Below are 13,746 nucleotides of genomic sequence, written 5' to 3'. Positions count from 1 at the left end.
TTTTTTTTTTTTTTTTTTTTTTAAGACAGAGTCTTACTCTTGTCACTCAAGCTGGAGTGCAATGGGTGATCTTCACTCACTGCAACCTCCGCCTCCCAGGTTCAAGTGATTCTCCTTCCACAGCCTCCCAAGTAGCTGGGATTAGAGGCTCGTGCTTTCGTGCCACCACGCCCAGCTGATTTTTGTATTTTTAGTAGAGAGGGGGTTTCACCATGTTGTCCAGGTTGATCTCGAACTCTTGAGCTCAAGTGATCCTCCAAACTCGGCCTCCCAAAGTGCTGGGATTACAGGCATGAGCCACCGCGCCCAGCCGATATTGACTCTTTCAAAAGTTCGGGACAGCCAGGCATGGTGGCTCACGCCTGTAATCCCAGCACTTTGGGAGGCTGAGGCAGGCAGATCGCTTGAGCTCACGAGTTGGAGACCAGCCTGGGCAACATAGTGAAACCCCATCTTTACAAAAAATACAAAAATTAACCGGGTGTGAGCCTGCGGTCACACAGGATGTGAGCCTGTGGTCCCATCTACTCAGGAGGCTGAGGTGGGAGAATCCCTTGAACCTGAGAGGCGGAGTTTGCAGTGAGCTGTGATTGTGCCACTGCACTCCAGCCTGGGTGATAGAGCCAGACCTTGTCTCCAAAAGAAATAAAACAGCTGGGTGTGGTGGCTCACGCCTGTAATCCCAGCACTTTGGGAGGCCGAAGTGGGTGGATTACCTGAGGACCAGCCTGGCCAACATGGTGAAACCCCGTCTCTACTAAAAAATACAAAAATTAGCCGGGCGTGGTGGCGCATGCCTGTAATCCCAGCTACTTGGGAGGCTGAGACAGGAGAATTGCTTGAATTCGGGAGATGGAGGTTGCAGGGAGGCAGAGGTTGCAGTGAGCCGAGATCCTACCATTGCACTCCAGCCTGGGTGACGAGCAAAACTCCATCTCAAAAAAAAAAAAAAAAAAAAGAAACAAATAAAGAGTTCAGGACATTGACTTTGTGGAATGTCTGTTATTCTGGAGCTGTTTCCTGTTTTTCTCTCTTAGCTCCTGTATTTTCTGTAAATTGGAAATTACACTAGGCCTAGAAGCTTAATTAGATTCAGATTCAACATATTTATCAGGAAGATTTCATAGGTCATGCTTTGTGTACTTAATCTTGCCTCACATCAGGTGGCACGAAGTCTCCAGCTGACTCATCAGTGAGGCTAAATTTGAAATTGCAGTTAAGGTAATGCCTGTCAGACTGCTCCACTGGAAAGGTATCTTTTCCCTTTTCTGAAAATTAGGTAATCTTGAGGGGTGATATTTTGCCTCTGCATAAAGACCCTCTTTCCAAGAAGAGAGCCTTTTCACCTGATTGTTGTGTTTTGGCATTAATTGCATTTGTCTGAATCAATTTTTCCCTTTTGCAGTTGTAAAGTACCCTTCTGATCCCTCCCTCCTCCTGTCACTATGGACTTACGTATTTTTATTCAATATGTTAAATAATTGTTTTCCCAGTTGTCTTCTTTGAATTAGATCCAAATAGGATCCATATATCTATAGAAGTTTGAGCAGAGAAGTGACAGCATTTGCCTTACATTTTTTATTTTTTATTTTTTTTTAGATAGGGTCTTGCTCTGTTGCCAAGGCTGGAGTGAAGTGAACTGATCTGCAGCCTCGACCTCCTGGCCTCAGGCGATTCTCCTATCTCAGCCTCCTGGTAGCTGGAACTACAGGCATGTGCCACCCACCACACCTGGCTAATATTAAAAGAAATTTTTTTTTTTTGGAGACGGAGTCTTGCTCGGTTGCCCAGGCTGGAGTGCACTGGTATTATCTCGGCTCACTGCAACCTCCGCTTCCCAGGTTCAAGCAATTATTGTGGATCAGCCTCCTGAGTAGCTGGGACTACAGGAGTATGCCACCACGCCTGACTAGTTTTTGTATTTTTAATAGAGACAGGGTTTCACCATGTGGGCCAGGCTGGTCCTGACCACAAGTGATCCGCCTGCCTTGGCCCCCCAAAGTGCTGGGATTACAGGCATGAGCCACCACTGCCGGCCAAAAAATTATTTTAAAATTTTTTGTAGAGACAAGCTTTCACCATGTTGCCCAGGCTGGTCTCAGACTCCTGGGCTGAAGCAATCCGCCTGCCTTGGCCTATAGGCATGAACCACCATTCTTTTTTTTGTTTGTTTGTTTAAGACAGAGTCTTATTCTGTCACCCAGGCTAGAGTGTAGTGGTGCAATCTTGGCTCACTGCAGCCTCCACCTCCCCGGTTCAAGTGATTCTCCTACCTTAGCCCCCCGAGTAGCTGGGATTACAGGCGAGTGCCACCACACCCAGCTAATTTTTGTATATTTACTGGAGACAGGGTTTCGGCATGTTGTCCAAGCTGGTCTTGAACTCCTGACCTCAGGTGATTTGCCCGACTCGGCCTCCCAAAGTGCTGGAATTACAGGTATGAGCCACTATGCCCAACAGAGCCACCTTTTTTTTTTTTTTTTTTCCCGAGACGGAGTCTTGCTGTGTCACCCACGCTGGAGTACAGTGGCGTGCTCTCAGCTCACTGCAACTTTCACCTCCCAGGTTCAAGCAATTCTCACTGCCTCAGTCTCCCAACTAGCTGGGATTACAGGCGCCCACCACCACCACGCCTGGCTAATTTTTTGTATTTTTTAGTAGAGATGGGGTTTCGCCATGTTGGCCAGGCTGGTCTTGAACTCCTGACCTCAGGTGATCTGCCCGCCTCAGCCTCCCAAAGTGCTGGGATTACAGGCATCAGCCACCGCGTCCGGCCTAAGCCACCATTCTTAAAAAGGTCGCTTTGACTGAAGTCTGTTGAGGACAGACTATGTGGCAGAGTGAAATCTGGAGACTACTACATCATCCAGGAGTGAGGAAAGGGGCTTGGGCCAGGATAGTAATGCCAGTAGTGAAAAGTAAATTTGCTTTAATGACAAGACTACTTTAAGTGAAAGAGGAGGCTGGATATGATGGTCATGCCTGTAGTCCTAGCTACTCAAGAAGCTGAGGCAGGAGGATCGGCTGAGCCCAGGAGGTCATGACTGCAGTGAGCCATGACTGCACCACTGCACTCCAGCCTGGAAAACAGAGCAAGACAGTCTCAAAAAAAATATTGCAGGGCGCGGTGGCTCACACCTGTAATCCCAGCATTTTGGGAGGCCGTGGCAGGCGGATCACCTGAGGTTGGGAGTTCAAGACCAGCCTGACCAACATGGAGAAACCCCATCTCTACTAAAAATACAAAATTAGCCGGACATGGTGGCACATGCCTGTAATCCCAGCTACTCAGGAGGCTGAGGCAGGAGAATCACTTGAACCCAGGAGGTGGAGGTTGTGGTGAGCCAGGATCACGCCATTGCACTCCAGCCTAGGCAACAAGAGCGAAACTCCATCTAAAAAAAACCATATATAATATAAAATATATTAATATAAAATATAAATAAATGCAAGACGAAATGAGATTGGTCATCTTTAGAACCTTGAACTCTGAAATACTATTTTTTCTACTTCATGTTTAAAATTTTCTTGCGGCCAGGCGCGGTGGCTCAAGCCTGTAATCCTAGCACTTTGGGAGGCCGAGACGGGCGGATCACGAGGTCAGGAGATCGAGACCATCCTGGCTAACACGGTGAAACCCCGTCTCTACTAAAAAATACAAAAAACTAGCCGGGCGAGGTGGCTGGCGCCTGTAGTCCCAGCTACTCGGGAGGCTGAGGCAGGAGAATAGCGTAAACCCGGGAGGTGGAGCTTGCAGTGAGCTGAGATCCGGCCACTGCACTCCAGTCTGGGCGACAGAGCGAGACTCCGTCTCAAAAAAAAAAAAAAAATAAAAATAAAAATAAAAATAAAAAATAAAAATAAAATTTTCTTGCTTTGTTTGAATCAGTTGTTGTGTACGAATGTAATTTTAGGAAACAGTATAAATATTCATCATAGGGGACTGGCTAAACAAATTACAGTTCTCTATTAATTTATTATTTTATTTTATTTTTTGAGATGGAGTCTCACTCTGTCTCCCAGGCTGGAGTGCAGTGGTGTGATCTCAGCTTACTGCAACCTCTCCCTCCCTAGTTTAAGCAATTCTCCTACCTCAGCCTCCTGAGTAGCTGGGATTACGGATGCCCGCCACCATGCCTAGCTAATTTTTGTAATTTTAGTAGAGACAGGGTTTCACTATGTTGGCCAGTCTGGTCTCGAACCCGTGACCTCAGGTGATCTGCTCGCCTCAGCCTCCCACAGTGCTGGGATTACAGGCGTGAGCCACCGTGCCCGGCCTATTAATTTATAATAGCCTTACAGATCCAATGCTCCCTTTTACTGCCCTGAACTCAAATTATGGGTGTGACTTTCTAACATCATTTTTAAAGATTAGTAATATCTAACTAGACAATAAAGGACAAAGGAAAGGGAAATCCCTGATGATGAAATAATATGTGTTTCACTCTGTAAATGCTTGGGTCTCTAAGATCACTGGAGAGGGTACAGTGAGAGGTCGAGTACATCCTGCTGTAACTGCTTGTAGCAAGGAGTGCAATTTAGATGTCTTTCAGTATCTCAGGTGACACCAGCTGACTCTCAGAAATGAACAATTCAACAAAATTCCAAACAATGAAGTTCATGCTTTGGCCAGGCACAGTGGCTTATGCCTGTAATCCCACACTCTGGGAGGCCAAGATGGGAAGATCACTTGAGGCCAGGAGTTCAAGACCAGCCTGGTCAACATAGGGAGACCCCCATCTCCAAATAAAAAAATTTATAAAAATAAACAAGTAAAATAAAGTTCATGCTTCTGTCTGATTACGCTGCAGTTTGCAGGCCTGGAGAATGTTAGGGATGTTAAAACTTTTAACAAGCAAAACTACAACCAAACCCCTTTGTGTTTATATGCAAAACACAGTTCTAGATTTAGGCAATAATAAATGAGCTATTCATGTACAAGAACATCTGGCTGGACATTTCAGTCATGTGCACAGTCCCATGCACGACAAGATGTGCAACATCTCCCCATCCACTGTCGGAGGCCCACAGATCTTCAAAGTGCCTCCTGGAGGCATTGCTGTCCTGCTGAAACCACCAACACGATGAGGTAGAAGTAATTGTTAAAACGCTGGTGTAGGCTGGGTGCTGTGGCTCATGCCTGTAATCTCAGCAGTTTGGGAGGTCAAGGTGGGAGGATCGCTTGAGCCTAGGAATTCGAGACCAGACTGGGAAACAAAGTGAGACCTTGTCTCTATTTTTTTTTTTTTGAGAGGAAGTCTTGCTCTGTGGCCAGGCTAGAGTGCAGTGGTGCATTCTCGACTCACTGCAACCTCCGCCTCCCGGGTTCGAGCAATTCTCCTGCCTAAGCTTCCCGAGTAGCTGGGCCTACAGGGGCCTGCCACCACGCCCGGCTAATGTTGTATTTTTAGTAGAGATGGGTTTCACCATGTTGGCTAGGATGGTCTCAATCTATTGACCTCATGATCTGCCCCCAAAGTTCTGGAATTACAGCATGGACCTTGTCTCTATTTTTTTTTTTTTTCTTTTTTGAGAGGAAGTCTTGCTCTCTCGCCCAGGCTGGAGTGCAGTGGCCGGATCTCAGCCCACTGCAAGCTGCGCCTCCCGGATTTACGCCATTCTCCTGTCTCAGCTTCCTGAGTAGCTGGGGACTACAGGTGCCCGCCACCTCGCCCGCCTAGTGCTTTGTATTTTTTAGTAGAGACTAGGTTTCACCGGATTAGCCAGGATGGTCTCGATCTCCTGACCTCATGATCCACACGCCTCGGTCTCCCAAAGTCTCTATGTTTTAAAAAAGGGTCCGGGCACGGTGGCTCACGCCTGTAATCCCAGCACTTTGGGAGGCCGAGGTGGGCGGATCATGAGGTCAGGAGATCCAGACCATCCTGGCTAACACGGTGAAATCCAGTCTCTACTAAAAAATACAAAAAACTAGCCGGGCGTGGTGGCGGGCGCCTGTAGTCCCAGCTACTCAGGAGACTGAGGCAGGAGAATGGCGTAAACCCAGGAGGCGGAGCTTGCAGTGAGCCGAGATGGCGCCCCTGCACTCCATCCTGGGCAACAGAGCGAGACTCCGTCTCAAATAAATAAATAAATAAATAAATAAATAAATAAATAAATAAAAATAAAAAATTAAGTTAAATTAAATTAAACTTAAAAAAGACCAATGTGCCGGGCGCGGTGGCTCACACGTGTAATTCCAGCACTTTGGGAGGCCAAGGCCGGCAGAAACTTTTCATATGTAATGCAGGTAAAAATAAGCCCTCTCTGGTCACAGTCCTTGAGCCTCTACTTGGAGACACCCACAGTGAAACATTTCTTCGCTGTCCTCCCAAGGATATTATAGGCACATGTAAGCATCTCTACCAAAAATACAAAAATTAGCCGGGTATGGTGGTGGGCACCTGTAGTCCCAGCTACTCGGGAGGCTGGAGGCAGGAGAATCGCTTGAACCCAGGAGATGAAGGTTGCAGTGAGCCGAGATCGGGCCAACTGCACTCCAGCCCAGGCAACAGAGTGAGACCCCGTCTCAAAAAAAAAAAAAAAAAAAAAAAAGACAGATTAAAAAGGAAAGAAAGAAAGAAGATAAAGGCTACTGTAGTACATCCTCAAAATAGCCTCAGACAGACATAGATTTTGTAAAGTGAGATTTAAAACAACAAAGAACAGTAGAATGCAATATAACATATGCCACAGTTTTTGTAAAAAGTAAAATTAAATGTATCTTTTTGCTTGCATGTGCCTATAATATCCTTGGGAGGACAGGGAAGAAATGTTTCATAGTGGGTGTCTCCAAGTAGAGGCTCAAGGACTGTGGCCAGAGGACTTATTTTTACCTGCATTACATATGAAAAATTTCAAAAACATACATTTTAAAATAAATCAGTAGTATGTGGCTCACTCCAAGTACTTAAACAAAAATATTGTTCAAAAATTAGACTTTTTTTTTTTTTTTTTCTGAGACGGAGTTTTGCTCTTGTCACACAGGCTGGAGTACAATGGCACTATCTCAGCTCACTACAACCTCTGCCTCCCGGGTTAAAGCAATTCTCCTGCTTCAGCCTCCCGAATAGCTGGGATTCCAGGTGCCCGCCACCACTCCCAGCTAATTTTTGTATTTTTAGTAGAGACGGCATTTCACCACGTTGGCCAAGCTACTCTCGAACTCCTGACCTCAGGTGATCTGCCCGCCTTGGCCTCCCAAAATGCTGAGATTACAGGCATGAGCCACTGCGCTCGGCCTTTATTGTTTTGTTTTTCTTTTTCTTTTTTTTTTTTTTTTTGAGACCGTCTCCCTCTGTCATCCAGGCTGGAGTGCAGTGGCATAATCTTGGCTCACTGCAGCCTTTGCCTCCCAGGTTCAAGTGATTCTCCTGCCTCAGCCCCTTGACTAGCTGGGACTACAGGTGCGCATTACCACACCTGGCTAATTTTTGTATTTTTATTTATTTATTTTAATTTTACTTTTTATTTTTTTGAGATGGAGTTTCGCCCTGTCACCCAGGCTGGAGTGCAATGGTGCAATCTCGGCTTGCTGCAACCTTTGCCTCTTAGGTTCAAGCTATTATCCTGCCTCAGTCTCCTGAGTAGCTGGGATTACAGGTGTGAGCCACCTTGCCCGGCTATTTATTTATTTTTGATACGGAGTTGTGCTCTATTGCTCAGACTGGAGTGCAATGGTGCAATCTCGGATCACTGCAACCTGCGCCTCCTGGGTTCAAGTGATTCTCCTGCCTCAGCCTCCTGAGTAGCTGGGATTACAGGCACCCGCTACCACACCCAGCTAATTTGTTTTGTATTTTTAGCAAAGATGGGGTTTCACCACATTGGCCCAGGCTGGTCTTAAACTCCTGACCTCAGGTGATCCACCTGCCTTGGCCTCCCAAAGTGCTGGGATTACAGGCATAAGCCACCATGCCAGGCCATAATTTTCGTATTTTTAGTGGAGATGTGGGGTTTACTATGTTGGCCAGGCTGGTCTTGAACTCCTGGCCTCAAGTGATCCTCCCACCTTCGCCTCCCAAAGTGCCAGGATTACAGGTGTGAGCCTCCACATCCAGCCCATTCATTATTACTTTTATTACTTATTAAGCAATTTTCCAAAACAAAAGCTGGAAATCAGACCAGGCACAGTGGCTCATGCCTGTAACCCCAGTATTGAGTGAGGCCAAGGCAGGAGGATCACTTGAGGTCAGGAGTTGAAGAGCAGCCTGGCCAACATGATGAAACCCCATCTCCACTAAAAATACAAAATTAGCCGGGTGTAGTGGCGGGCACCTGTAATCCCAGCTACTCAGGAGGCTGAGGCAGGAGAATCACTTGAACCCGGGAAGCAGAGGTTGCAGTGAGCCGAGATCGCGCGATTGCGCTTCAGCTTGGGCGACAGAGTAAGACTCCATCTCAAAAAAAAAAAAAAAAAAAAAAAAAAAAAGGCCGGGCGTGGTGGCTCACGCCTATAATCCCAGCACTTTGGGAGGCTCAGGTGGGTGGATCACGAGGTTAGAGATCGAGACCATCCTGGCTAACACGGTGAAACCCTATCTCTACTAAAAAAAAAATACAAAAAATTAGCCGGGCGTGGTGGCGGGCACCTGTAGTCCCAGCTACTTGGGAGGCTGAGACAGGAGAATGGCCTGAAACCGGGAGGCGGAGCTTGCAGTGAACCGAGATGGCGCCACTGCACTCCAGTCTGGGCGACAGAGTGAGACTCCGTCTCAAAAAAAAAAAAAAAAGGTCGGGCGAGGTGGCTTACCCCTGTAATCCCAGCACTTTAGGAGGCTGAGGTGGGAGGATCACCTGAGGTAGGGAGTTTGAGACCAGCCTGACCAACCTGGAGAAACCCCATCTCTACTAAAAATACAAAATTAGCCGGGTGTAGTGGCGCATGCCTATAATCCCAGCTACTCGGGAGGCTGAGGCAGGAGAATCCCTTGATCCCAGGAGGCAGAGGTTGCAGTGAGCTGAGATCAAGCCATTGCACTCCAGCCTGGGCAACAAGAGACTCTGTCTCAAAAAAAAAAAAAAAAAATTAGCTAGGTGTGGTGGCGCATGCCTGTAGTCCCAACTATTCAGCAGGCTGACCCAGGAGGTGGAGGTTGCAGTGAGCCAAGATTGTTCCACTGCCCTCCAACCTAGGCAACAGAGTGAGATTCTGTCAAAAAAAAAAAAAAAAAAGGCAATTTGTGTTAATCCACTCTTTTTAAATCTACTTTTCATAGAAAAAACTTTTTTCATATTTATTTCATAATAGATTTACATAATTGCTAACTGAATTGCATATTTAAAATAGATATTTTTCACATATGCAGATCTGGGAAGAAATAGAATGGATTCCTTTTTTTTTTTTTTTGAGACAGTCTCGCTCTGTCGCCCAAGCTGGAGTGCAGTGAGGCAATCTCAGCTCACTGCAAGCTCTGCCTCCTGGGTTCACGCCATTCTCCTGCCTCAGCCTCCCCAGTAGCTGGGACTACAGGCACCCCCCACTATGCCCGGCTGATTTTTTGTATCTTTTTAGTAGAGACAGTGTTTCACTGTGTTAGCCAGGATGGTCTTGATCTTCTGACCTTGTAAACTGCCCACCTCGGCCTCCCAAAGTGCTGGGATTACAGGCATGAGCCACTGTGCCCGGCCGTAGAATGGATTCTTGGTGAACACACAAGGGTGTGGAAGTAAGCACAAGTTTGTTTGTTCGTTCGTTCGTTTGTTTTGAGATGGAGTCTCTGTCGCCCAGGCTGGAGTGCAGCGGTGTGATCTCAGCTCACTGCAACCTCCACCTCCCGTGTTCAAGCGATTCTCCTGCCTCAGCCTCTGGAGTACCTGGGATTACAGGTACTCCCGTAATCCTGGCCACCACGCCCAGCTTATTTTTGTATTTTAGTAGAGATTGGGTTTAACCATGTTGGCTAGGCTGGTCTCGAGCTCCTGACCTCTGGTGATCTGTCCGCCTCAACCTCCCGAAGTGCTGGGATTACAGACGTGAGCTGCTGGGCCTGTAATCCCGGGAGACAGAGATTGCAGTGAGCTGAGACCGCGCCATTGCATTCCAGCCTGGGCAACAAGAGCAAAACTCCGTCTTAAAAACAAACAAACAAACCCGCCCACCCTGCCTGAAAAAAAAAAAAAAGACTTTTTCAGTCAAATGCTTAATTTCCTGAATTTCAGTATTTTGGGGGAATACTTTAGGCAAACAGTAACTAACATATATCCCTAAAAGTTGTGGACATTTAAGCTTTTTCAAAATTTCTAACCCTAACTGCAAGTCAACCCCCAGCACTAGCTGAAGCTGCAGTGGGAGGAGGCATCCAGAGGTGGGAGATAGTGAGTACCTTGGGCCCAACTTGGGCTCCAGGGGCCTAGTTTTAGGTGCACAGTCAGTGGCCTCCCTGGAAATTTCGACACCGTCTGGGTTGTAGTGCTGCCTCCAGCCTGTTCTCCACTCTGAGATGAGCTCTGGTCAGACTGGCTTTGAGTTCACTTTTGTAATTACCACCTGGGGAGCCTTGGGGCAGTGATTTATGCTAAGTCTGTTTCCTTATCTGTAAAAAGGGTATAATTACAGTACTTACTTCCTCTACTAGTGCCTAATTTTGGTACAAATTGAGTATCCTTAATTAAAAATCCAAAATTCAAAATGCTCCAAAATCTAAAACTTTTAGAGTGCTGACAAGATGCCACAAGTGGAGAATTCCATACCTGACCTCATGTGATGGTTGTAGTCAAAATGCAATCAAAATTTTGTTTCATGCACATTAAAAAAAAATTGTATAAAATTATCCTCAGGATACATGTATTAGGTGTATATGAAACATAAATGAATTTTGTGTTTAGACTGGGGTCACATCCCCTAAGATAGCTCATAATGCATATGCAAATATTTCAAAATCTGAAAAAAATCACAAATTCAATAAGATGGTACCAAGAATTTCAGAGAAGGGATACTCAACCTGTAATTTTTTTTCTTTTTTTTTTTTTGAGATGGAGTCTTGCTCTGTTGCCCAGGTTGGAGTGCAGTGGTGCAATCTCGGCTCCCTGCAACTTCCACCTTCTGGGTTCAAGCGATTCTCCTGCCTCAGCCTCCCGAGTAGCTGGAACTACAGGCATGCACCACCACGCCTGGCTAATTTTCGTATTTTTAGGAGAGATGGGGTTTTGGTATGTGGGCCAGGCTGCTCTCGAACTCCTGACCTCAAGTGATCCTCCTGCCTCAGCCTTCCAAAGTGCTGGGATTACAGGCGTGAGTCACCTTGCCTGGCCTATATCTTTCATTTATGCAATTGCTAATTCTTTTTAAAATCCAGCTGCTCTTTTTTTTATTGGTGGTTTGCCTTCTTATATGGTTTTTGTTTTTTTTTGTTTGTTTTGAGACAGGGTCTCATTCTTTTGCCCAGACTGGAGTGCAGTGGTGTGATCATGACTCACTGTGCCTTGACCTCCCTGGTTCAAGCAGTCTTTCCATCTCAGCCTCTTAAGTAGCTTGGCTAATTTTTTATTTTATTTTTTGTAGAGTCAGGGTCTCCCTGTTTTGCCCATGCTGTTGTTGAACTCCCGAGTTCAAGTGATCCTCCCACCTAGGCCTCTCAAAGTTTGTACCTTTTTTAAAAGGTGTTTTCCATTAAAGTCCCGTGTGTCCTGGGACACGTAAACATTTTTTTTTTTTTTTTTTTTTTGAGACGGAGTCTCGCTCTGTCACCCAGGCTAGAGTGCAGTGGTGCAATCTCAGCTTACTGCAAGCTCTGCCTCCCGGGTTCATGCCATTCTCCTGCCTCAGCCTCCTGAGTAGCTGGGACTACAGGTGCCCGCCACCACGCCCGGCTAATTTTTTTGTATTTTTAGTAGAGATGGGGTTTCACCGTGTTAGCTGGGATGGTCTCGATATCCTGGGATGGTCTCGTGATCCACCCGCCTCAGCCTCCTAAAGTGCTGGGATTACAGGCGTGAGCCACCGCGCCCAACCCCACATAAACGTCTTTACAGCATGGTTCTGAGTCGGCCTAGTTCACTTCCTGCAGGACTGCTGCTTGCAGCCCAGTTTTCGTATTCACTGATCTGCGGGGCAGTGACATGTTTCTCAGAATGGGGGCTCTATTTTTGCACCTGTGATGCTGGGCCGATGGCAACTTCCTCAATTTCCTGTGAGAGTGTTTGTGTCATTTATCTAGGTCAATTTCAAGGACACAAAGTCTTTTATTTTTTTTTGAGACAGAGTCTCACCGTGTTGTCCAGGCTGGAGTGCAGTGGTACAATCACAGCTCACTCAAGCCTCGACTACCCAGGCTGAAGTGAACCTCCCACCTCAGCCTCCTAAGTAGCTGGGACTACAGGCACATGCCACCACGCTTGACTAATATTTGATTTTTTGTAGAGACAGGGCCTCACTATGTTGCCTAGACTGGTCTTAAACTCCTGGACACAAGTGATCCTTCCACCTTGGCCTCCCGACGTGTTGGGATTACAAAGTCTTTTCTTTTTTTTTCTTTTTTTTTTTTTTGAGACGGAGTCTCGCGCTGTGTCACCCAGGCTGGAGTGCAGTGGCGCGATCTCGGCTCACTGCAAGCTCCGCCTCCCAGGTTCAGGCCATTCTCCTGCCTCAGCCTCCGAGTAGCTGGGACTACAGGCACCCGCCACCACGCCCGGCTAGTTTTTTGTATTTTTAGTAGAGACGGGGTTTCACCATGTTAGCCAGGATGGTCTCGATCTCCTGACCTCGTGATCCGCCCGCCTCGGCCTCCCAAAGTGCTGGGATTACAGGCTTGAGCCACCGCGCCCGGCCTACAAAGTCTTTTCTAGTCCCATAGTCAGGGAGTCGAGCCCAGCCAGCTGCCTTTCCTCAATGGGCCTTGAGTCCTTCTCAGTCCCACTGCACCCTCTGGCTGTGGTTCCTGAGTACCAGTCACCCCTGAAGCTTTTTCCTTTCTTACTCTGGCAATAATTTTGTGATCTTTTTTTCCAGTGTGTCTCTATGCATGCAGTAAGAAAGAAACCATCCTACAGTAGCACCAAATCCAGCATGGATGGGTAAGAAGACTGACCACCACGTGTTCTGGAGTAGCCAGCTGCAATGTAGAAAGGGTGGAACAATGACCTCATAATGATGCAGCAATGACCTTGTAGAAAAGTAGATAGGCTGGGGGCAGTGGCTCATGCTTATAATCCCAGCACTTTGGGAGGCCGAGGCGGATGGATCACTTGAGCCTAGGAGTTCGAGACCAGCCTGGCCAACGTGTGAAACCCCATCTCTACTAAAAATACACAAATTAGCCAGGCATGGTGCTTGTAGTCCCAGCTACTCGAGAGGCTGAGACATGAGAATCACTTGAACCTGGGAGGTGGAGGTTGCAGTGAGCCTAGATCACGCCACTGCACTCCAGCCTGGGCAGAAGAGCTTGACTCTGTCTCAAAAAAAAAAAAAAAAAAAAAAGAAAAAGAAAAAGAAAAAAAAGGCCGGGTGTGGTGGCTCACGCCTGTAATCCCAGCACTTTGGGAGGCCGAGGTGGGTGGATCACGAGGTCAGGAGTTCGAGACCAGCCTGACCAATATGGTGAAACCCCATCTCTACTAAAAATACAAAAATGAGCCAGGCGTGGTGGCAGGTGCCTGTAATCCCAGCTACTCAGGAGGCTGAGGCAGGAGAATTGCTTGAACCTAAGTGGCAGAGATTGCAGTGAGCCGAGACTGCACCACTGCACTCCAGCCTGGGTGACAGAGTGAGACTCTGTCTCAAAAAAAAAAAAAAAAAAAAAGGTTGGG

The sequence above is a fragment of the Theropithecus gelada genome, chromosome 3, assembly GCF_003255815.1.
Source record: "Theropithecus gelada isolate Dixy chromosome 3, Tgel_1.0, whole genome shotgun sequence".
NCBI lineage: Eukaryota > Metazoa > Chordata > Mammalia > Primates > Cercopithecidae > Theropithecus > Theropithecus gelada.
Note: the sequence above shows the minus strand (reverse complement) of the source record.